Consider the following 23,098-nt stretch of genomic DNA (forward strand, 5'->3'; position numbering starts at 1 on the left):
GAAGGAGTCATTCCCTACCAGATCGAACAGATTATCTGGCTGAAAGGTAGATCACCCACTGTATTATTGCCCTAGCATACTGGCCAAATATACAAAATTAATGACTCTAGTAAGTGGATGTTCATGGAACAACAGACTGGTTCCAAATAGGAAAAGGAGTATGTCAAGGCTGTATAATGTCACCCTGCTTATTTAACTTATATGCAGAGAACATCATGAGAAACACTGGGCTGGAAGAAACACAAGCTGGAATCAAGATTGCCAGGAGAAATATCAATAACCTCAGATATGCAGATGACACCGCCCTTATTGCAGAAAGCGAAGAACTAAAGAGCCTCTTGATGAAAGTGAAAGAAGAGAGTGAAAAAGTTGGCTTAAAGCTCAACATTCAGAAAACGAAGATCATGGCATCTGGTCCCATCACTTCATGGCAAATAGATGGGGAAGCAGTTGAAACAGTGGCTGACTTTATTTTTCTGGGCTCCAAAATCATTGAGGAATTATCATTGCAGCCATGAAATTAAAAGATGCTTACTGCTTGTAAGGAAAGTTATGAGCAACCTAGACAGCATATTAAAAAGCAGAGACATTACTTTGCCAACAAAGGTCCGTCTAATCAAGGCTACGGTTTTTCCAGTGGACATGTATGGATGTGAGAGTCAGACTATATAAAGAAAGCTGAGCACTGAAGAATTGATGCTTTTGAATTGTGGTGGTGGAAAAGACTCTTGAGAGTCCCTTGGACTGAAAGGAAATCCAACCAGTCCATCCTAAAGGAGATTAGTCCTGGGTGTTCATTGGAGGGACTGATGTTGAAGCTGAAACTCCAATACTTTGGCCACCTGATGCGGAGAGCTGAATCATTGGAAAAGACTCTGATGCTGGGAAAGATTGAAGGCAGGAGGAGAAGGGGACGACAGAGGATGAGATGGTTGGATGGCATCACTGACACAATGGACATGGGTTCAGGTGGACTCTGGGAGTTGGTGATGGACAGGGAGGCCTGGCGTGCTGTGATTCATGGGGTCACAAAGAGTCAGACATGATTGAGCAACTGAACTGAATTGAACTGAACTGAAGTGGATGTTCAAACATAAACTAATTTTCTCATGAATGTGTCATGAATGACACATACGCCATATGAATGGCATATCAAGATGATATGCCACAAATGATTATTCTTTTAAAGCAGATGGTGCATTTCAGCAACAATTAATGAAGGATAACTCTATTTCAACAAATTCTATCACCTACCATCATGTTTCATTTGACAATCTGTTCTCTTCAATTCTAAGATTCCCATCATTTGTGAGTGGAGAAATTTCTTAATGTGTTTTAGAGAAATTCAAAGACTTTGCTATTGTATCAACCACACCTCAAATTGCCAAGTGTGAAGCCACCTCTTTGAACCAGAAACAGAAATTCCCCCAAGTTCCTGGCCATTTGAGAGAGATTCCATGGGAAGAAAGGCACCAAAATTAAGTTACTTCGACCAAAATATGTGTTCTTCAAATTCATCGCAGGTGCCATATATAGTAGTACGGGAGTTTTCAACAGTAGATTAAATCATCTAAACAATTTGTTTACGCTTTCTGTGGGAGAGTACACTATTTTATTAATATTTTGAGGTTGCTTTACTCTTTCAAAGTAGCAATTAAAATGATACTTGTTATGTTTATGTTATATTTATGACAGCCCTATATTTTACAGGAGAATAAAAGCTAAGGAGAGATGCATTTTCAACTTTCTCCAAAAAATACCAAGATTCTGGTTAGCACTGTCTGGCTACTCAGACAATAACCCTAATTTATTGCTTATTTGCCCAGAGTAAAGTTAATTCCATAATACTTGTCCTTTAAATTTTGACATAATATCATTTATAAGTCATTAATCACAGATTCATCATCCTCATGAAAATACAAATGAGCACTCCAGTGTCACATTAAATGGGAGTAAATCGCAAGAATAGTCTATTTAATTTTAAATGAGAGAAGTCTACTTAAATATTTTGTCTGTTTTTGTATACAAGAATTCCTTCAAGTAAATGAAAAATACTATTTAAGATTCCTCTCAGAAAAGTACCTCCCCTTTTAATATTATTAAACTGACTTTAGGCTGTGATAGAGATACAGGTGATACAGCTCAATGGGCTTGACACTGTAAGTACAAGAACTGATGGACTAAAATGGAGGTTGTACCACATCCTCCTGATAATCCTTCGGATTTTGTGACTAAAAATCATAAAAAGTGGTAATTTTCAAGATGGGATATAACATTAATATGAAAGTTTTAATCTTAATAGAATCCTTGGATGAACAAATTCCTTTGCTAAATAGAAGAACATACTGGTCACACTTGGTGGCACAACTCAGAACAGATCCTTATTAGTTTTTTTCTGTACATAAGATATGGGTGAATAAAGGTGAGAATACAGGCAAGCTATTCTGATCACTACAAGTAGTCACCAATTACAAGTGGCTATTGAACATCTGAAATGTGGTTAGTCTGGTTTCAGATGTATTAAGTGTATAATAGGCTTTCTAGAAGTATTTTAGAAATTGTGACTACCCAAAAGTCTCCAGATATAGTCAAATATCCTCCGGGGGAAAAATTGCTTCCCTTTGGTCTGTAGTATCCAAACTGGTCTCATATTACTATACCAAGACAAGTTGGAAATACCAAATCTGAGAAAGGAAAAACACAGATACCAGACACTGAAATGCACTGCATTTGCTGATTTGATATGCTTAGCATGAGAATTACTTTTCAAAATACTGTTTTCTACTGGAACCATTATTTCACTGTGACTGAGAATATGTTCATAAAACTATGAATTCAACATGTATTTCCTTAGACTGTTTACAAAAAATAAAATTAAAATTTCAATATGTAACTGTTTTTTAAAAGATCATCGTTTCAATGACATTGAGTCATTTTTCATACTAACAAATATTTGCTCTAAATGACAGTATCAGTTCAACTTTACATAAATAATAGATTATTAATGTGAATACACTCTTCCTATGAATTCCCTGGTTATGGCTTTGGATCACATCTGAAGAGTGATGGCTTAAAAATTTTTCCAATATAAAATTAAAGTTTATTTTTTTTAAAATTTTATTTTATTTTTAAACTGTACATAATTGTATTAGTTTTGCCAAATTTATTTGACTTCATAATCAGTTTTACCAGATAAAGAGAATAATGAAACTGTGTGCATTGAATTGTTTCACTAATCATCCATGTAGCAACATAAAAAGCAGCTCAAAGTCCTAAAAACATAACTTAATACCTGTTTATTAGTTCAAGCCAAGAATCTATAATGACTATTATCACAGTTCAGCTGTAGGCTCTTTCAAATAGTCACTTTCTTTGTTGTGTGGTATCACACAAATCAATAACCTACTGAACTAGAGATTTTATATAATATTAATGACTGTGCTAATACTCAATGTTGTTTTCAACCGTGAAAAAGAAACGGGAGCTCTCATGCCTCATTTGTGTTCCATCTAAAGCAAAAGCAATAACTAAACCTTTTTAGCAAGAAAGAAAATAAATTTGCATAAAGAAATATAATCATTTTATATATTTTTAATTTTTATTTTAAGTTAAATGTGCATTTGAATTCACAGTAACTGCTACCAAGGCACAGTAAGTTAATAATGTAATTTTTTTTCCCGAAGGCTTCATTAAAAAAATGGGAGAAAAGAAGAAAAGAATATTCAGATAAAGTAGAATATCTAAAAGCACAGCTAAGCATTGATTGGTGGACTGAAATAGCACAATTTTCATTGGGACAACAGAGAATAGAATATAATAGGATAATTTACATTAACATGCTTATAGTCAAGTACATCCTCTCTGAGGGTTTCACAACACTTACTTTATCTCCTCTTCTACCACTATAGTCATTCTGTACTCTAAGAACCATTCCTAGCTGATGATCCACTGAGGGACAAATGTACTACTCTGGGTCAATGAATAGCCACAAGGTAGCACTGAACCTCTGTGACACAAGGCTGTGACAGATATGCACAAGTAAATCAATAAAATATTCCTCTCATTAAAGCTGCCTACCTTTCATTTCATGATACTTTTCTATAAATGCAATCTAACTTGATATAAATATTTAATGGTTATTTGAGGGGTGAGATTATTTTCCTGAGTCAGTTCAGTTCAGTCACTCAGTCACATCCAACTCTGTGACCCCATGGACTGCAGCTTGTCAGGCATCCCTGTCCATCACCAACTCCCAAAGTTTACTCAAACTCATGTCCATTGAGTTGGTGATGCCACAAAATCATCTCATCCTCTGTCATCCCCTTCTCCTCCTGTCTTCGATCTTTCCCAGCATCAGGGTTTTTCCAATGAGTCAGTTTTTTGCATCAGGTAGCCAAAGTACTGGTGTTTCAGCTTCAGCATCAGTCCTTCCAATGAACATTCAGGACTGATTTCCTTTAGGATGGACTGGTTGGATCGCCTTGCAGTCCAAGGGACTCTCAAGAGTCTTCTCCAATACCACAGTTCAAAAGCATCAGTTCTTCGGTGCTCAGCTTTCTTTATTTTTATTTTTTATTTATTTTTTTTTAATTTTATTTTATTTTTAAACTTTACAAAATTGTACTAGTTTTGCCAAATTCCATACATGACCACTGGAAAAACCATAGCCTTGACTAGGCGGACTTTTGTTGGCCATGTCTCTGCTTTTTAATATGCTCTTTAGGTTGGTCATAATTTTTCTTCCAAGGAGCCCCACAAAATAAAGTCTCTCACTGATTCTACTGCTTCCCCATCTATTTGCCAAGAAGTGGTGGGACTGGATGCCATTATCTTAGTTTTCTGAATGTTGAGTTTTAACCCAACTTTTTCACTCTCCTCTTTCATCAAGAGACTCTAGCTCTTCTTCGCTTTCTGCCATAAGAGTGGTGTCATCTGCATATCTGAGGTTTATTGATATTTCTCCTGGCAATCTTGATTCTAGCTTGTGCTTCATCCAGACCAGCATTTCTCATGATGTACTCTGCATATAAGTTAAATAAACAAGGTGACAATATACAGCCTTGATGTACTCCTTTCCCTATTTGGAACCAGTCTGTTGTTCCATGCCCAGTACTAACTATTGTTTCCTGACCTGCATATAGATTTCTCCAGAGGCAGGTCAGGTGGTCTGGTATTCCCATATCTTTAAGAATTTTCCACGGTTTGTTGTGGTTCACATAGTCAAAGGCTTTGACATTGTCAATAAAGCAGAAATAGATGTTTTTCTGGAACTCTCTTGCTTTTTAGATGATCCAATGGATGTTGGCAATTTGATCTCTGGTTCCTCTGCCTTTTCTAAATCCAGTGTGAACATCTGGAAATTCACGGTTCACATACTGTTGAAGCCTGGCTTGGAGAATTTTGAGCATTATTTTACTAGCATGTGAGATGAGTACAATTGTACGGTAGTTTGAGCATTCTTTGGCATTGCCTTTCTTTGGCATTGGAATGAAAACTGACCTTTTCCAGTCCTGTGACCACTGCTGAGTTTTCCAATCAAGGCAAATTGTCTTTTCCAATCAAGGCAAATTGGAAGTGGTCAAACAGGAGATGGCAAGAGTGAACATCAAGATTTTCCTGAGTATAGACTGTCAAATAAGTTTTTAGACTAAAAATAAAAAACAAAGAAAGGTGTAGCTAATGGTTCACTGTTTCCCTGATGCTATGCTTTTTGTTACCGTGTCAGATAACTCCCCCTTTCATTTATTCTTTGTGCAATGAGATACTTCCAAGGGCCCAGAGCGTTCTATTTTACCCTACATTTAGTATATGTTTATGGGAAATTTTTCAGCCATAACCCAAGAATGCTAAGAAATGTAACAGTTCTATCACTCTGCCAAAGTTATCTCACTTAGGACAATACCCTTCTGAAGAAACTACATAAATAATGATTTAGTCACAACTGAGTGACTGAACTGATAAAGTGAACAGAGTCACTTAGTCGTGGCTGACTCTTTGCCACCCATAGAATGCAGCCCACAACGCTCCTCTATCCATGGGATTCTCCAGACAAGAATATTAGAGTGGGTTGCCATGCTCTCCTCCAGGGAATCTTCCAACTCAGGGATGGAATCTGGGCCTGCTGCATTGCAGGTGGACTCTTTACCATCTGAGCCACGAGGGTAGTTTCTCAGGCAAGAATACTGGAGTGGGTTGCCATACCCTCCTCCAGGGGATCTTCCCAAACCCAGGGATTGAACCCGGGCTTGCTGCATTGCAGGCAGATTCTTTACCATCTGAGCCACCTAAAAGGGGATCCAGAAAAGCAAAACCATAAAGTCCCAGGATAGGAAATAGTCATTTAGACCCATCTGTTAGAAATTCCTAAGACATCTAGCAACTACACATAGGCAGGGTTTCTTCTTTCTCTTCTCTTATCCTCCTTCCTTCCATTATTCCTCCTCTTCTTCCTTCTCCTATCTATTGTTTCTCTCCCATACTCTCTTTCTCTCTGATGAAAATAATAGTCAGTATACTGAATTTATGGGCGGATCTGGCCCTAGGTAAGATTGTAAAGTGGGAGAAGATTGTATGTTATTTCTACTGACATCGTCAGTTTTTCCGTGCTATCCGTTCATCCCTGTACCCATCACCTGCTTGCTACCCACCATATCCTGGGCTTTATCCTGCCACCTTCCTCATTTTTGTTGAAACTTCTGCTCCAACACCCACTAGTTCCTCAGGCTCTCTCTCATTTTTGTTAACTCATAGCAAGATATTATGGAGTCAGCCCCACTAGTGGCACATTAATCTTTAGACAACCTATTTAAGACAATGATTCAAAGGAATAAACTTTTTAAAGCTGAACTGAAACAAGAAATGATGCAGATTGGGACAGAAAAGTTGGATCAAATTTCTTATCAAGTTGTTTACTGTGAACACTGTATATCTATTTCCTTAATCACACAATACAGGAAGGTTATCTCCTCAAAACTCTATCTCTGATAGTAAAAGTAGCTAGTGGAGAGAAAATCAATGTGAAAAAGATCATTCTTGTTTACTGACATGAAATATTATTAAAAAAAAAAGAAAAGAAAAAGGGCAAGACAATGATATTTTGAGATGGAAAGAGATGCAAAGAAGTATTATATTCCAACTGCAAAAATACATGTCCAGGTAAATTATTTGGAATGGACTTCTGAGAGAGATAAACTCTAAAGTGAAATAAAAGCTGGGCTGAATGGCTTATGATCTTCTGTGCCCTGGACAGGTGATATATATATATATGAAAAGTAACACAAAAGTTTTCAGGACAAAAACAGTTAATACAACCTTTTGGGGAAACTGGTTTCTTACTTTATTTGCTTCTCTGTCTGCAAAAATCTTAATAGGTCTTTTTAACTGGATAATATTCTAAGCTCCTTGTGTCTGAAGAAATACCCAAATGGTGTACCACTGGAGAGGAAATTCAATTTAAAACTGAGAATACCTAGGGACTGTCATACTGAGGAAGTAACTCAGACAAAGACAAAGATCATATGAGATCACTTATGTGTGGAATCTAAAGAAACAATACAAATGAACCTATTTATAAAACAGAAGTTGAGTCACAGACACAGAAAACAAACCTGTGGTTACCAGGGGGGAAAAATGGGCGGGGGAGTGATAAATTGAGAGATTGGGATTGACATATACATACTCATATATAGAATAGGTAAGTAATAAGTACCTACTATATAGCACAGGGAACCCTACTCAATACTCTATAATGACCTATGGGAATAGAATCTAAAAAAGACTGGATATATGTGTATGTATAACTGACTCAGTTTGCTGTACATCTGAATCTAACACAACATTATAAATCAACTATATTTCAAAACATTTTTTAAATAAAGCAATCCAATTAAAAGTGAATGAAACATTTAACAGACACTATCAGTAAAGATATTTATGTATCAAATAAGCATGTGAAAGAGTATCAACACTGTCATTTATTAGAGAAGTTAAAATTAAAATACTACCACATAAAAGTAAACTGAGGAGAGTCTGGTGTCTCACAGATCCTGCTCTCCTCAGAAGCATAGGCCTAGAATCCTGAGGAGGCACTGTGAACACACTAATGTGATAGTTTAGCACCCATTTGGAGTCCCTTTTTGGAGAATTGTCCATTCATGTGAAAGGAGAGATTCTAAAGCTTCGTGAATGCCTCATTCAAAATACAGCAGTCTCCAACTGGATAATTTCTTAAACCACAAAACAACTCCACTTCTTCTTTTGGCAATTTAAGACTGAATCCAGGGGCGGTCCTAAGATGGCAGAGGAATAGGATAGGGGGAACGCTTTCTCCCCCACAAATTCATCAAAAGATCATTTGAATGGTGAGCAACTTCCACAAAACAACTTCTGAATGCTGGTGGAGGACACTATGCACCCAGAAATGCAGCCCATTCTCTTCAAAAGGAGGTAGGACAAAATATAAAAGACAAATAGAGAGACAAAGGAGTTAGGGATGGAGATCCATTCCGGGGAGGGAGTCGTGAAGAAGAAGTTTTCAAACACAAAATATTAGCCAGACTCATCAAGAAACAAAGGAAGAAGAATCAAATCAACAAAATTAGAAATGAAAATGGAGAGATCACAACAGACAACACAGAAATACAGAGGATCATAAGAGACTACTATCAGCAACTATATGTGAATAAAATGGACAACTTGGAAAAAATGGATGAATTCTTAGAAAAGTATAACCTTCCAAAACTGAACCAGGAAGAAATGGAAAATCTTAACAGACCCATTACAAGCATGGAAATTGAAACTGTAATCAAAAATTTTCCAACAAACAAAAGCCCAGGACCAGATGGCTTTACTGGTGAATTCTACTAAAAATTTAGAGAAGAGCTAACACCTATTCTGCTCAACACTTCCAGAAAATTACAGAGGAAGGTAAACTGCCAAACTCATTCTATGAGGCCACCATCACCCTAATACAAAAACCAGACAAAGATGCCATAAAAAAAGAAAACTACAGGCCAATATCACTGATAAACATAGATGCAAAAATCCTTAACAAAATTCTAGCAAATGGAATCCAACAACATATTAAAAAGATCATACATCATGACCAAGTGGGCTGTATCCCAGGGATGCAAGGATTCTTCAATATTTGCAAATCAATCAACGTGATATACCACATTAACAGATTGAAAGATAAAAACCATATGATTATCTCAATAGATGCAGAGAAAGCCTTTGACAAAATTCAACATCCATTTATGAAAAAAACCCTCCAGAAAGTAGGAATAGAAGGAACATACCTCAACATAATAAAAGCCATATATGATAAACCCACAGCAAACATTAACCTCAATGGTGAAAAATTGAAAGCATTTCCCCTCAAGTCAGGAACAAGACAAGGGTGCCCACTCTCACTACTACTATTCAACATAGTTTTGGAAGTTTTAGCCACAGGAGTCAGAGAAGAAAAAGAAATAAAAGGAATCCAGATTGGAAAAGAAGAAGTAAAACTCTCACTGTTTGCAGATGACATGATCCTATACATAGGAAACCCTAAAGACTCCACCAGAAAATTACTAGAGCTAATCAATGAATATAGTAAAGCTGCAGGATATAAAATTAACACAGAAATCCCTTGCATTCCTATACACTAACAATGAGAAAATAGTAAGAGAAATTAAGGAAACAATTTCATTCACCATTGCAACAAAAAGAATAAAATACTTAGGAATAAATCTACCTGGAGAAACAAAAGACCTATATATAGAAAACTATAAAACACTATGAAAGAAATCAAAGAGGACACAAATTGATGGAGAAATATACCATGTTTATGGATTGGAAGAATCAATATATTGAAAATGAGTATACTACCCAAAGCAATCTATAGATTCAATGCAATCCCTATCAAGCTACCAACGGTATTTTTCACAGAACTAGGACAAACAACATCACAATTTTTATGCAAATACAAAAAACCTCGAATAGCCAAAGCAATCTTGAGAAAGAAGAATGAAACTGGAGGAATCAACCTGCCTGACTTCAGGCTATACTACAAAGCTACAGTCATCAAGACAGTATGGTACTGGAACCAAGACAGAAATATAGATCAATGGAACAAAATAGAAAGCCCAGAGATAAATCCACGCACCTATTGGCACCTTATCTTTGACAAAGGAGGCAAGAATAAACAATGGAGAAAAGACAATCTCTTTAACAAGTGGTGCTGGGAAAACTGGTCAACCACTTGGAAAGGAATGAAACTAGAACACTTTCTAACACCATACAGAAAAATAAACTCAAAATGGATTAAAGATCTAAATGTAAGGCCAGAAACTATAAAATTCCAAGAGGAAAACATAGGCAAAACACTCTCCGACATACATTATAGCAGGATCCTCTATGACCCACCTCTTGGAGTAAAGGAAATAAAAGCAAAAATAAACCAATGGGACCTAATTAAACTTAAAAGCTTTTGCACAATGAAGGAAACTATAAGCAAGGTGAAAAGACAGCCTTCAGAATGAGAGAAAATAATAGCAAATGAAGCAACTGACAAAGAATTAATCTCGAGAATATACAAGCAACTCCTACAGCTCAACTCCAGAAAAATAAATGACCCAATCAAAAAATGGGCCAAAGAACTAAACAGACATTTCTCCAAAGAAGACATACAGATGGCTAACAAACACATGACAAGATGCTCAACATCACTCATTATCAGAGATATGCAAATCAAAACCACAATGAGGTACCATCTCACACCAGTCAGAATGGCTGTTATCCAAAAGTCTACAAACAATAAATGCTGGAGAGGGTGTGGAGAAAAGGGAACCCTCTTACACTGATGGTGGGAATGCAAACTAGTACATCCACTATGGAGAACAGTATGGAGATTCCTTAAAAGCTGGAAATAGAACAGCCATATGACCCAGCAATCCCACTGCTGGGCATACACACCGAGGATACCAGAATGGAAAGAGACACGTGTACCCCAATGTTCGTTGCAGCACTGTTTATAATAGCTAGGACATGGAAGCAACCTAGATGTACATCAGCAGACGAATGGATAAGAAAGCTGTGGTACATATACACAATGGAATATTACTCAGCTATTAAAATGCATTTGAATTAATTCTAATGAGGTAGATGAAACTGGAGCCTATTATACAGAGTGAAGTAAGCCAGAAAGAAAAACACCAATACAGTATATTAATGCATATATATATATATATAGAATTTAGAAAGATGGTAACAATGACCCTATATGATAGACAGCAAAGGAGACACAGATGTAAAGAACAGACTTTTGGACTCTGTGGGAAAAAGCGAGGGTGGAATGACCTGAGAGAATAGCATTGAAACATGTATATTACCATATGTGAAATAGATCACCAGTCCAGGTTTGATGCATGAGACAGGGCACTCGGGGCCGGTGCACTGGGACAACCCTGAGGGATGGGATGGGGCGGAAGGTGGGAGGGGGGTTCAGGATGGGGAACACATGTACACCCACGGTTGATTCATGTCAGTGTACGGCAAAAACCAGTACCATATTGTAAAGTGATTAGCCTCCAATTAAAATACATTAGTTAATTTTTAAAAAAGTAAACTGAGAATAGAGTCCCAGTGACTGATGAAGAATGGCTGAATTTACATTCTAGAATGTACTATGTGTTGTCTACTAAATGGTTTTATACACACATATATAACACAGACCTTCAGGATAAAATACCCAGGGAAATACTTACATATATGCAACTTATTTTTCCTATAAAATAAATGAATATTTACTCATTAAATGTTTATATTAATTACAAGTCTTTTCAGAAACTTTAATGGTATATATCAAACCCCAGTGCCTATATATCAGAAAACTTTTTCTGTAAAGGGTCAGAGGATAAATATTTTAGGCTCTGTAAGAAACATTGTTTCTGTTGTAGCTAGTCAACTCTGCTATTATACTGTGAAATGTGTCACAGACAATACGGAGATAAATGGGTGTTTCAATAGAATTTTGTTAACACAAACTGGTGCAAGGATCAGATTTGACCCACAGACCATATAGTTTGTGAATGCTTACCCCAGATTATATTTTCACATAAAATTCTTTCTCCCTGGTACACATGTATTTCTTTTGGAACTCGGGTTCCAGCAGTACTGTGCAGAGCTGCAGCAGTATTCCTATTTTAACTTCCATTCCCTCTTCAACAAAGAGTTGAGACCTTCCTCAAGGAATAACCAAGAGAAATGATTCCTTTTATTATTTTCCTTTTTTCCACCATCCCTTGCAACTTTGCATGGAAAAGGCTACCTTTTGTCATGATCTTTCTAGTAAGTTAAAGGAGTTTCCAGTCTCTACACTTAATAAAGAATTGAACAGCTATGGTTGTCCTTAAAAGCCACTGTATACCTTTGCAAACGCTTGAATGATCCAACATGGTTATGATCCAACACATGAATCTATGTGTCTGGTTACTGGGACATGTTTGTTTCTGTCTCCTAAGCCCTGGGTTACAGATGCTCCCATTTGCCCTAAGTATTCGTCTGAGCAAGGGATCATTAAAGTGGATTTTCATCCTACCTTTAGAGGATAAGTGGTGGTGGTGGTTTAGTTGCTGGATTTTCATCCTACCTTTAGAGGATAAGTGGTGGTGGTGGTTTAGTTGCTAAGTCATGTCCGACTCTTGTGACCCACCCACCCCCCACCCCCACCCCATGGACTGTAGCCTGCCAGGTTCCTCTCTATATAGGATTTTCCAAGCAAGAATACTGGAGTGGCTTGCAATTTCCTTCTCCAGGGGATCTTCGTGACCCAGGGATCAGACCCTTGTCTCTTGCATTGCAGGCAAATTCTTGACTGAGTGAGCTACCAGGAAGCCCTTTACAGGACAGAAAAGCTCTCTTTATGTTGAAATCATTGACTTTACCTTTGTTGCCTCTTGCAAGTTAATTACAACAAAGCTCCATGTGTGCTAAGTCACTTCAGTTGTGTCCGACTCTTTGCAACCCCATGAACTATAGCCCACCAGGCTCCTCTGTCTATGGGGATTCTCCAGGCAACAATGCTGGAGTGGGTTGCCATGCCTCCTCCAGGGGATCTTCCTGACCTAGAGATCGAACCCGCATCTCTTATGCCTCCTGCATTGACAGGCAGGTTCTTTATCACCAACACCATCAGGGAAGCCACAACAATTGTGGTGTAATGGAAAATCCCCTCTGTGTTTGTCCCACAAATGCTCTATGACAGTGTTCATTTCTACATCTTTGAGCCAGGAAAGTGTTTTAATATTTTCTTTTGCAATGCATTTCATGAACACAACCCTATGGCACCAGACATTTGTTCTCAAAATTTGCTTGATCTATGCATACATTCGGAGAAGGCAATGGCACCCCACTCCAGTACTTTTGCCTGGAAAATCCCATGGATGGAGGAGCCTGGTGGGCTGCAGTCCATGGGGTCGCTAAGAGTCGGACACGACTGAGTGACTTCCCTTTCACTTTTCACTTTCATGCAATGGAGAAGGAAATGGCAACCCACTCCAGTGTTCTTGCCTGGAGAATCCCAGGGACGGGGGAGCCTGGTGGCTGCCGTCTATGGGGTCACACAGAGCGGACACGACTGAAGTGACTTAGCATAGCATAGCATGCATACATTTACATCAGCTACATGGATTGTTTTTGAAGACTGCCTAATTTCTGTCACATAACATTCCCCTGGTTACTGAATTCCACTTTCAGTGGACTTCCAGAATGAAATCACATTGGGGCAACACACACTGAAGCACTTATGGCATCTTATTAATTTTTTCCCCTTCAAACTAATACAATTATGTAAAGTTTAAAAATAAAATAAAATTTAAAAAAAAGAAAAAAGAAAAAAAGAGGAAAAAAAAAACAGCAATTAAGAATTTCAAAGCTGGAATCTAAGGCTGAAGACTCTTGTAAAATATCTTTGCAGAAATAATGGTTATTTAATCTTTACTCAAAAATCTTACATTTCTAGTATTGGTTTATGTTGAGTAATGAACATAATGTACTAGAACATTAGTATAAGTATAAATTATAAATTAAAAGAACATGGGTGTGTGTGATGCACACTTAGAAAAGTGTTACTGATTAGAGTACGTGATCAGTCAATTCTAAGGAATTCAAAAGTCACTTAACGTTCTGGTTAAACCATCAAATGCCTCCTGGGGCACTGGTCATGTCTCTAGAGGGAGAGAAACAGGATATTATATGTAGCAATATGGGATAGAGAGTGCTTAGTAGACACAAGTTTGGGAACTCATGTTGACATTTTGATATAAATCACTCTACTGCTAATCATCCAACCCTATAGAAAGAACATACATTCTGGCTTTACTCAGCAGCTGGTATGTCATATCTTGCTAGTAGTTAAAGACTATGACCTCACAGGTTTCATCTTTCCAAACTTTGTCAAGATCCCTTAGATGTCATGTAATGTTATGTTGCATATAGTAGGCACTTTGCAGTAAAGATCACATCATCCAAATTATTCAGATAAGCATCATCTGGCTTTAAAGTTGTGTGACACAGAAGTTCACCCTGAGCATTGCTGCATTAAATATTACAGCTTCTAACTCAACTAGTTTGTAGCAACTCAAATCCATTACCTCAAATGGTCACTTGAATTGCTCAGTCATACTTCACTGTAATTGTGTAGAGGAAATTATAGGCTTTCAGAGAATTTGCACATTAGAAAACAAAAACACTGTGACAAGTGAAAATAAGAAAATCAAAAACTTTGAAACAATCCCCTTCCCCACCCCCACAAAAGTAATCAAACTTCTTACTTAAGCCTCAAACACTGGAGATAGAGGAATTTATCTAAATGATTCAGGTAAAAATTAGACTCAACCAACACATTCTTTGTCCCTGTGTTAAATGAATGATTCCCCAATTCTCCTTCATGTTTCCATTGTGGTATTTTCTGACAATACCACATGTGGCATCTCAAAACAAATATATAGGACTGCAATGTGTAACATTAGTGATTATCACAAAAAAACTGAAAAATGCTACAAGTTTTAGTTAGATCAGAATTGTGAAGTAGTTTATAATATATATATTCACCAAATTCTACCTTTCTCTTCTAGGTTATTATAATGATGCTCACAAATCATCGACAAGCAGATTAAGGTCTATATTACAACTGCTCTATAGAAGACACATGTTCCTTTGTGTCCTGTATTTGTCTTTCACAAAATAACCACAAGATCCACTTATTGTACAACTAGTGTCTCTTAAGGCATAAATATAAAACATTTGTTCCTCTCACTGACCCTTTAGACCAACTCTGTAGGACCAATTCTTCCCCCACATAGGATGAAATTGCAAACAGGTCCCATAACTTTTACGATCACTGTTAAATAATGAAAAGGGATCTGGCCACATTTAGTCATAAGGTACAGTCTCAAGTTTACAATTAAAATGCCCATTGTATTGTAATGATCAATTCCATAGTCTCATTCAGTTCAGAGCTGAGTCTCTTACCTGGTCCAGTCCTCCATCACTCCTGGGGTATTATCTGGTTCTTCATCTTTGTCATCTCTACCCCTTCTCATATTTCACTTCCTTTGCTTCATTCTCACTCCAAACAAGCAGCCTACAGGATCAAGAAAAGACTGACTTGAATGACAGACCTATTTCCTTGATGACTTCCTCTGAATATGGCAGAGTCCTCATGCCAGTTATTATTCCATGGAATGTTTCTTTAGTGTCTGTGAGAATTATTTAGAAGCACTCCAAATGGAGCCATTGAAGTTCATCACTCTTGACTTTGAAAATGTCTCTACTATCGCTGGGAGCTGAGGACACTTCACTTAGTTTCTATTCATAAGCTGGGGCTGTATTCTACAACCAATCAGGCAGTAATTTTAGGAAAAATCCAAGGTAAGCCCAGAGAGGTTTCTTCACATGAAGTCCATTTTTATCACATTTTAGGCTACTTTAAAAGTTATTATTTTCTTTTACTTTTGATGGGGAGGCAGTGTGACCTCTGTGGCCTCCATATCTATTTGATAGATTTCTTTTTTTCAGATGCAAGTCTGTCACTTGTCTCTCTACTGCCTAAATTCTAGGAGGCACAGTTTTAATTTTCCAAATGCTGTAGTTAACTTTCTGCCATATTTATCATAAGTTCTTATTTTCAAAGAAATAAATCATTTTGGACCCCTCACTAAGAATATTTAAGTTTCTCCATAGAAGTACTACTATCCAAAAAAAAAGGTGGTGTTCATCTTTCCTAAATTTTATATTTCATGACATCTGAATGGTCCCACAAATAATGCATTATGAGATTTTATCTGGTTTTTAATTGTGTATAAGTGATGCAATAAAATTTGTGTCTTTCTGTAATTTGATTTCCACTCAGCTTTATGTTTTAAAATTTTAGAATTAATAGCATATTCACGATTCAGGGTTTGTATGATATTACATCACTGACTCATGATACAAGAATGTTCATTCATTTTAACCTCTACTAAGTAGTCCATTTAAAAATAGGTAACTAATGTATCTATACTTTCTATTTATAGGTTATATTGTTTCTAATTTTTCATGATTAAAAGCAATGCTGTAATAAATAATCATGCAAATGTTTCCCATGTTATGTTTTCTAATTTTTATAAAGTATATTCCTAGGAGATGAATAATCTTAAGGTAGAAACATCCTTCCCTGTGGTAAAGGTTGTCAAATTGCTCTTTTAAGTGACTGGACCATTTTCCACTACTAATGGCAGCTTGTGAAGGCCTTTGTTTTCCCAGATTCTTATTGAAATGTATCTAGCAGACTTCTGAAAATTTTGCAATCTGCTAAGTTTTTTTGTTGGTATTTTTCATCATTCCTAAACCATTAGTAAGTTTTTATGTGTGTGTGTTTAAAAATATGTTTGGAGTTTCTCTCCCTCTAGTTTACAAGTGACTCATATATTCTGAATACTAATCCTTTGTCACTTTTACACATTGAAAGAAATGGTTCCTGTTATTAGGTGTCTGAACTGTGAGAGTCAATCCCCCCTGCCAGGTTTGAAAATGCCCTGCAATAAGAAAAATACCCACCCAGCCCTGAGCCTGGCCAGGGTACAAACTGCACGGACTACTAGTGTTGCTTTGTAACTGTAGTTCTGAGGAGATCTGGGGTGATATATCACCATGTCAGCAATATTCACTGACAAGCAAGACTGATGATTTGCACCTGGTCTTGGTGAGGGACCTGGAAAGGGCCATAGGGGCAGGTTGTGCATCAGGAAGATGCCTACGGGACCCCTGGGACGTAAGAAATTCTGGTTGAGACTCCATTTTGGGTTCCTGGGTTCTGTGGTTTTATGTGCCCATGTAAGTGGTTTTCAATTTAAGAGAAAACTGTGTTCTTGGTCTAAAAGAAAATGTGTGCCCTAGTAACGGCCTTTGCAGAGGGAGGCCAGTAGCTTGGTTTCCTCACACCCTTACTCTGAGCAAGCCTCTGGCTGTGACCTGTATCTGTACTTTATTTATTTTTTTTAAGAGAATATGTGCTTAATTTTATTTTTTTAATGTAAATTTATTTATTTTAATTGGAGGTTAATTACTTTACAATATTTTATTGGTTTTGCCATACATCAACATGAATCCGCCACAGAGCCACAGTCATCAAGACGGTATGGTACTGGCACAAAGACAGAAATATAGATTAGTGGAACAAAATAGAAAGCCTAAAGGATGGGGAACATGTGTATCTGGACTTTAATGCTGGTGCCTTGTTGGGGCCTTTCCATGCAAGGAACTGACACATTTTTAAGTCATAACATGTTGGTGCTATGAGTCTTCTTTAGCAACTGAACCTTGTCTAATGCCTAATGTCTAATCCTTAGTACAGCCTGTCGTTTAATACTGTTTACAACAGATTTTGAGTTTGTTTTGTTTTATTGGAAGACTCATACAGCATGTGGGATCTTAGTTTCCTGACCAGGGATTGAACCTACACCCTCTGCAGCAAAAATGCAGAATCTTAACCATGGGACCATCAGGAAAGTCCCAAGAATCATTCATTTCTGTAGTCATACAAATATAAAGTTTACCACTGAAATAAAAGCATTAAAGACTGTTTGGTTTGTATTTACAATATGAATATGGTGGTGCTTTAGTCACTAAGTCGTGTCTGACTCTTGCGATCTCATGGACTGTGCCCACCAGGCTCCTGTGTCCATGGGATTCCCCAGGCAAGAATACTGGAGTGGGTTGCCATTTCCTTCTCCAGGGGATCTTCCTGACCCAGGAATCAAACCCAAGTCTCCTGCATTGCAGGCAGATGATTTACCAACAGAACTATGAGGGAAGCCCAATATGAATATACCTATTTACTATCTGAGACTGTTTCTTAGGGAATAAGTGAACATCTCAGGATATTCCAGAGAAAGTTCACAAAACATTAAACAGTGCATCAAAGCGTCTTAGTTTTACTATATTGGTAACTGCTATAGTTTAATAGTTCCAAGGAGTTAGAGGGTCTACTATCCAAGTTTCCTTAATAGTAATGAGCAACTTGCTTGGACTGAATACAGATGGCACACAAATGTTCATGGTGGGAAAATTCTCTCAACATAATATTCTGGTTCCAAATAAATATTTTCACATGATGTTTTGCTTTGTAGCATATAATTATGATGTTTGAGACTGCTCTACATGTGAAAAATAAAATGGAGAACAGAGCCAATTATCCAGAAGACTAAAAAATTAAAATTGCTTTTTTCAGGACATATCAGACAAAAATATGTGCTATGTATGCACATAAAAAGAAAACAATTTGTATAAAATATGCAAACCCTTTAGCTGTAAGAGACTACTTCCATATTTGAGAGAATATATATAAATAAAAATAAAACACATTTCCATATATGAAATACATTTATAAATTCTTATGTATCTAATGAGGTAATTACTTGCATTTGAAATGCTCTGATGATAGTAAGAGTAGCAAATTCAAAACTCCACATTAATTCAGTTATTGTTAACCAATCATTTGATAATCCATTATTTTGCATGTTTCTATATACTAGACAGTAGACCAGAGACTGAAGATTATGGAACAAATCAGATATAGTGGAGAAGGCACTGGTGACCCACTCCAGTACTCTTGCCTGGAAAATCCCATGGACGGAGGAGCCTGGTAGGCTGCAGTCCATGGGGTCACTAAGAGTCAGGCACGACTGAGCGACTTCATTTTCACTTTCTTGCACTGGAGAAGGAAATGGCAACCCACTCCAATGTTCTTGCCTGGAGAATCCCAGGAATGGGTGAGCCTGGTGGGCTGCCGTCTATGGGGTCGCACAGAGTCGGACACGACTGACGCAACTTAGCAGCAGCAGCAGCAGGAGGAAATAAAGACAGATAACTAGACTGATTCAGTGGAGGGAGAGCTTTCTTAACAGGGGAAATTGGGAAAAGCTTCATAAAATAAGTGGCAGCTTCAGCTGAAACTGAACAGTTAATTCCATTATAACATGAGGAAAAGATCCAAATAGACAGTTTTCCAAAGAAGATATAGAAATAGCCAAGGGTACATGAAAAGATGCTCAATATCACTAATCAGAGAAATGCAAATCAAAACCACATAATGAGATATCACCTCATACCTGTCAGAACGGAAGTTATTCAAAAAGAAAAAAAAAAGGAATTAACAAGTGTTGGAGAGAAATTAGAGAAAAGGGTACTCTTGTACACTGTTGGTAAGAATGTAAATTGATGCAACACTACAGGAAACAGTATGAAGTTTCCTCAAAAAAATAAAAATAGAACTATAATACAATCTAGCAATTCCACTTCTGGGTCTTTATCTGAAGAAAACGAAAACACTAACTCAAAAAGATATGCACCCCTACGTTCACTGCAGTATTATTTATAACAGCCAAGGTATGGAAAAAAACTAAGTGTCCATCAATAAATGAATGAAAAAATTGTGGTATAGGTACACAGTGGAATATTACTCGGCCATAAAAAAGAATGAAATCTTGCCATTTGCAACAACATGCATAGACCTTGAGGGCATTATGCTAAGTGAAATGAGTCAGACAGAGAAAGACAAATACCATATGATCTCTCTTATATACAGCATCTAAAAATAAAACAAAAAACCAAGCTCGTAGACAGAACAGCCTCTGGTAGCTAGAGGTGAGGGTTGGGAGTAGAGAGGTAGCAGGTGTGATCAGATAAATGGGTGAACTTATTTTTTTCTTTTAGCTTAAGTAAATTGAATAATAATTTTTTAAAAAACTAACCAGCAGAAGAAACATAATGTTTATTAAGGACAGTTCCCTGAAGGGGAAAATAACAGGGATAATGAGACAAATAGTCTTAAGGCACCCTGGGGCTTCTGAAATAAACTGGCTCTGGTCCACTGATGTAACTGGTGGAGAAATGGTTTCATTATACACAATTTCACAAAATGTATTCTGCTGTTAAAATTCCAAATACATTTGAAATTCTCTTAAAAACAATTAAGATGATTTGGAAACACAGTTTTGGCAAAGAATTTCTAGAGGAGAATACAATATGAGTCAAATTATGAGTGTGGAGAAGGCATAAGCCATGGACTCAGAACAAAAATATTTCAATTTGGATGGATTACAGCATAGAAGGACAAGTTTAATGTAAACTTGACTAGAAAAGTGTTATAGAATGAGATCAACGTGGACCTTATATGTGAGCCTTTGGAATCCAACTATGTAATAACATAGGAGGAAACATGGAAAGTCTTTAAGCAGCAGAGTGATATATATACTTTCTTGGATTTAAGATAAATCCAGAAGTCTTTATCTTGGAACTTCTGACACCAATCTATACCTGTGCTGTTCAATACAGTAGCTTCTAGCCTTATGTGCACAGATTTAATGTCAATTAAAATTAAATAAAGTTTCACTTCCTCAATTGCATAAGCCACAGTTCAAGTGTTCAATAGCTCCCCTAATGGCTACCATATCTGACAACAAAGATACTGCAGAAAGTTCTATTGGCTATCACTGGGGAGAGCTATAGCTCTTACCAATCTTGTTTATGGCTACAGCAACGGATACTGAAGGGGAGAGAAGAAACTGATGAGATACTTCAGATGATATTTTGAAACTCAATAGTAAACTAAGTGGAAAGGGAAAGAAAGAGAGGGGACTTAGAAATTGGCCACTGGAAAGTCTAGAATAAAAGTCTAATATTTGGTTATTATCTATATATAGCTGGTATATACTATATATATACCAGCTATATATATATAATAATAAAATAATAAAATAAGTAGCTGAAGATATTCAAGGGAGAGACTTTGGGAATATAGAGAGATTGCTTTTAAAACCACCATTAATGTGTTAGGAAAGCAAGAGGAATTAAAAATGAGGTAAGAAAAGACACACTAGACCAAACAATGGAGAAATATGAGAAACATAGTAAATATGATCAAATAAAAGAAAGAAAATTATTTCAACAATAGAATAACTCTGTTCAACATCAAATTTTATTCTGATACATATTATTCTTGCCATAACATTTAAATGAATCAGGACATTATTTAAAATATGGCATTATTTAACATATAGTTCATAGCTTAACCTGCTTTAATACATACTTAATAACATAAAATAAAGTTCTTCTAATTTAATGTCATATTCATAAGTTGGTTAATGGATGGAGACCTGATCTACCTTCCATAACATCATCTAATAATATTGATGCATGAACAATTGTTAACAAATTAATGACAGCCAAGTGCTTCGAGCTGCTGTATCTTGCCTTCCTTACTGTCCATCTGAATATTTTTTGTACAGGCTTTTAGCCTACTGATGTAATAGCTGAAAGAAATAAATTTACACTCACCATTCATCTGCAGTTTGTCTAACTGGAAATAAGTCATCAAAATTCTTTTTTCTATTTCTTCAGAAAGGATGGCCAAAGATACTGCTTAGCATTAGAAAGGAGCCTCTGCATTTCCCAAGTTCTCTGAAGTTACATAATATATATTCTGAATGTGCTGGTCATCAAATTGTTTAGTCTACTGTACAACAGCATTGACTCCCCTGAAAATTCCATTAAGAAATACCTCCAGAGTGCATCTGGCCTTGGTAGATTAGACTGAAAACATGCTGACAGACTCGCATGAGCTAGGAATAAGCACTTGAAAACAATGGGAAGGATTACAGTTTCTCTTGGTTAGTGTGTCATTTTTATGTTTACATTTTAAAATCTTATAGAAGAAAATGAAAGAAATTAGATTAAAATTCTAACAAAACACATTTAATTAAACTTTATCTTGAAATATTATTTGTCTGGTGTTATACAAGAGCAATTTTTGAAGAACTGGTCATATTATAAAATGTGATTCCAATTTTATTGGAACCTAAATCTAAGTATCTATTATTTAATGTTTTAAATGCTTCTTTTAGTTAAAAAAATAACATGAACATTTGGCTTAAGTTATGAAAAACTAAGACATTTCAAAAGTGTTATTTTGCATTAATCAAACTACATAATTTAAACATCTTTCAGATTAAGAAAAAAATTTTTAAATACATACTATAAAATACTGGACAGAAACATATACATATTATAGTGGTTATCTTTGACATATTTTTCCTCAGATGTCCCACCTGTTCCAAAGAGTCTATAAAAGTCATGTAGCACTCCTAAAGTAAGAAAAACAATCTATTTTTTGTAAATATAATAAACATCTTTTCTTATCTATACACTTATCAACCAGAAGGTGGATTTTGTTTGAACTGTTAAAGAAACTGGTCAAAGAGAACAAACTTTCAGTTACCTGTAAGATGTGTAAGTCCTGGGGATTGAATGCCCAACATGGTGACTAGAGTTAATCATACTGTATCATATACTCAAAATTTGCAAAGAAAGTATTAATAGATCCTCAGTGTTCTCACCACAGATGAAAAAAAAAAAAAAAACCAATAACAACAAAAAAGTGATATCCATGAAGGGAGTTTTGAGTAGAAATTACTCTGAGATCTCTGTTTTAAGTTGAGTGATGAGAGGTGTCATTTAACATGTCTGAGTTATTGTTTGAGTTAAACCAATAACTTTTTAAAAAGTATTTGATTTCAAG

General features: G+C 36.4%; 1 long non-coding RNA gene across 2 annotated transcripts in view; it reads right to left on the reverse strand.

Annotated features, from left to right (window-relative positions):
* Positions 1-22,124, reverse strand: part of LOC123331776 — a 496,106-nt gene extending 473,982 nt beyond the window's left edge. The window contains exons 1-2 of one of the 2 annotated variants that reach the window (XR_006548547.2): positions 21,859-22,121; positions 15,514-15,625 (exon numbers count right to left, since the gene is read on the reverse strand). This is a non-coding gene — a long non-coding RNA (uncharacterized LOC123331776). Of the gene's footprint in view, positions 1-15,513; positions 15,626-21,858 lie in introns of both variants that reach the window. The other variant, XR_006548548.2, reaches the window with a different exon arrangement.
* Positions 22,125-23,098: the final 974 nt, after the last annotated feature.

The sequence above is a fragment of the Bubalus bubalis genome, chromosome X (genome assembly GCF_019923935.1).
Source record: "Bubalus bubalis isolate 160015118507 breed Murrah chromosome X, NDDB_SH_1, whole genome shotgun sequence".
Classification (NCBI taxonomy): Eukaryota; Metazoa; Chordata; class Mammalia; order Artiodactyla; family Bovidae; genus Bubalus; species Bubalus bubalis.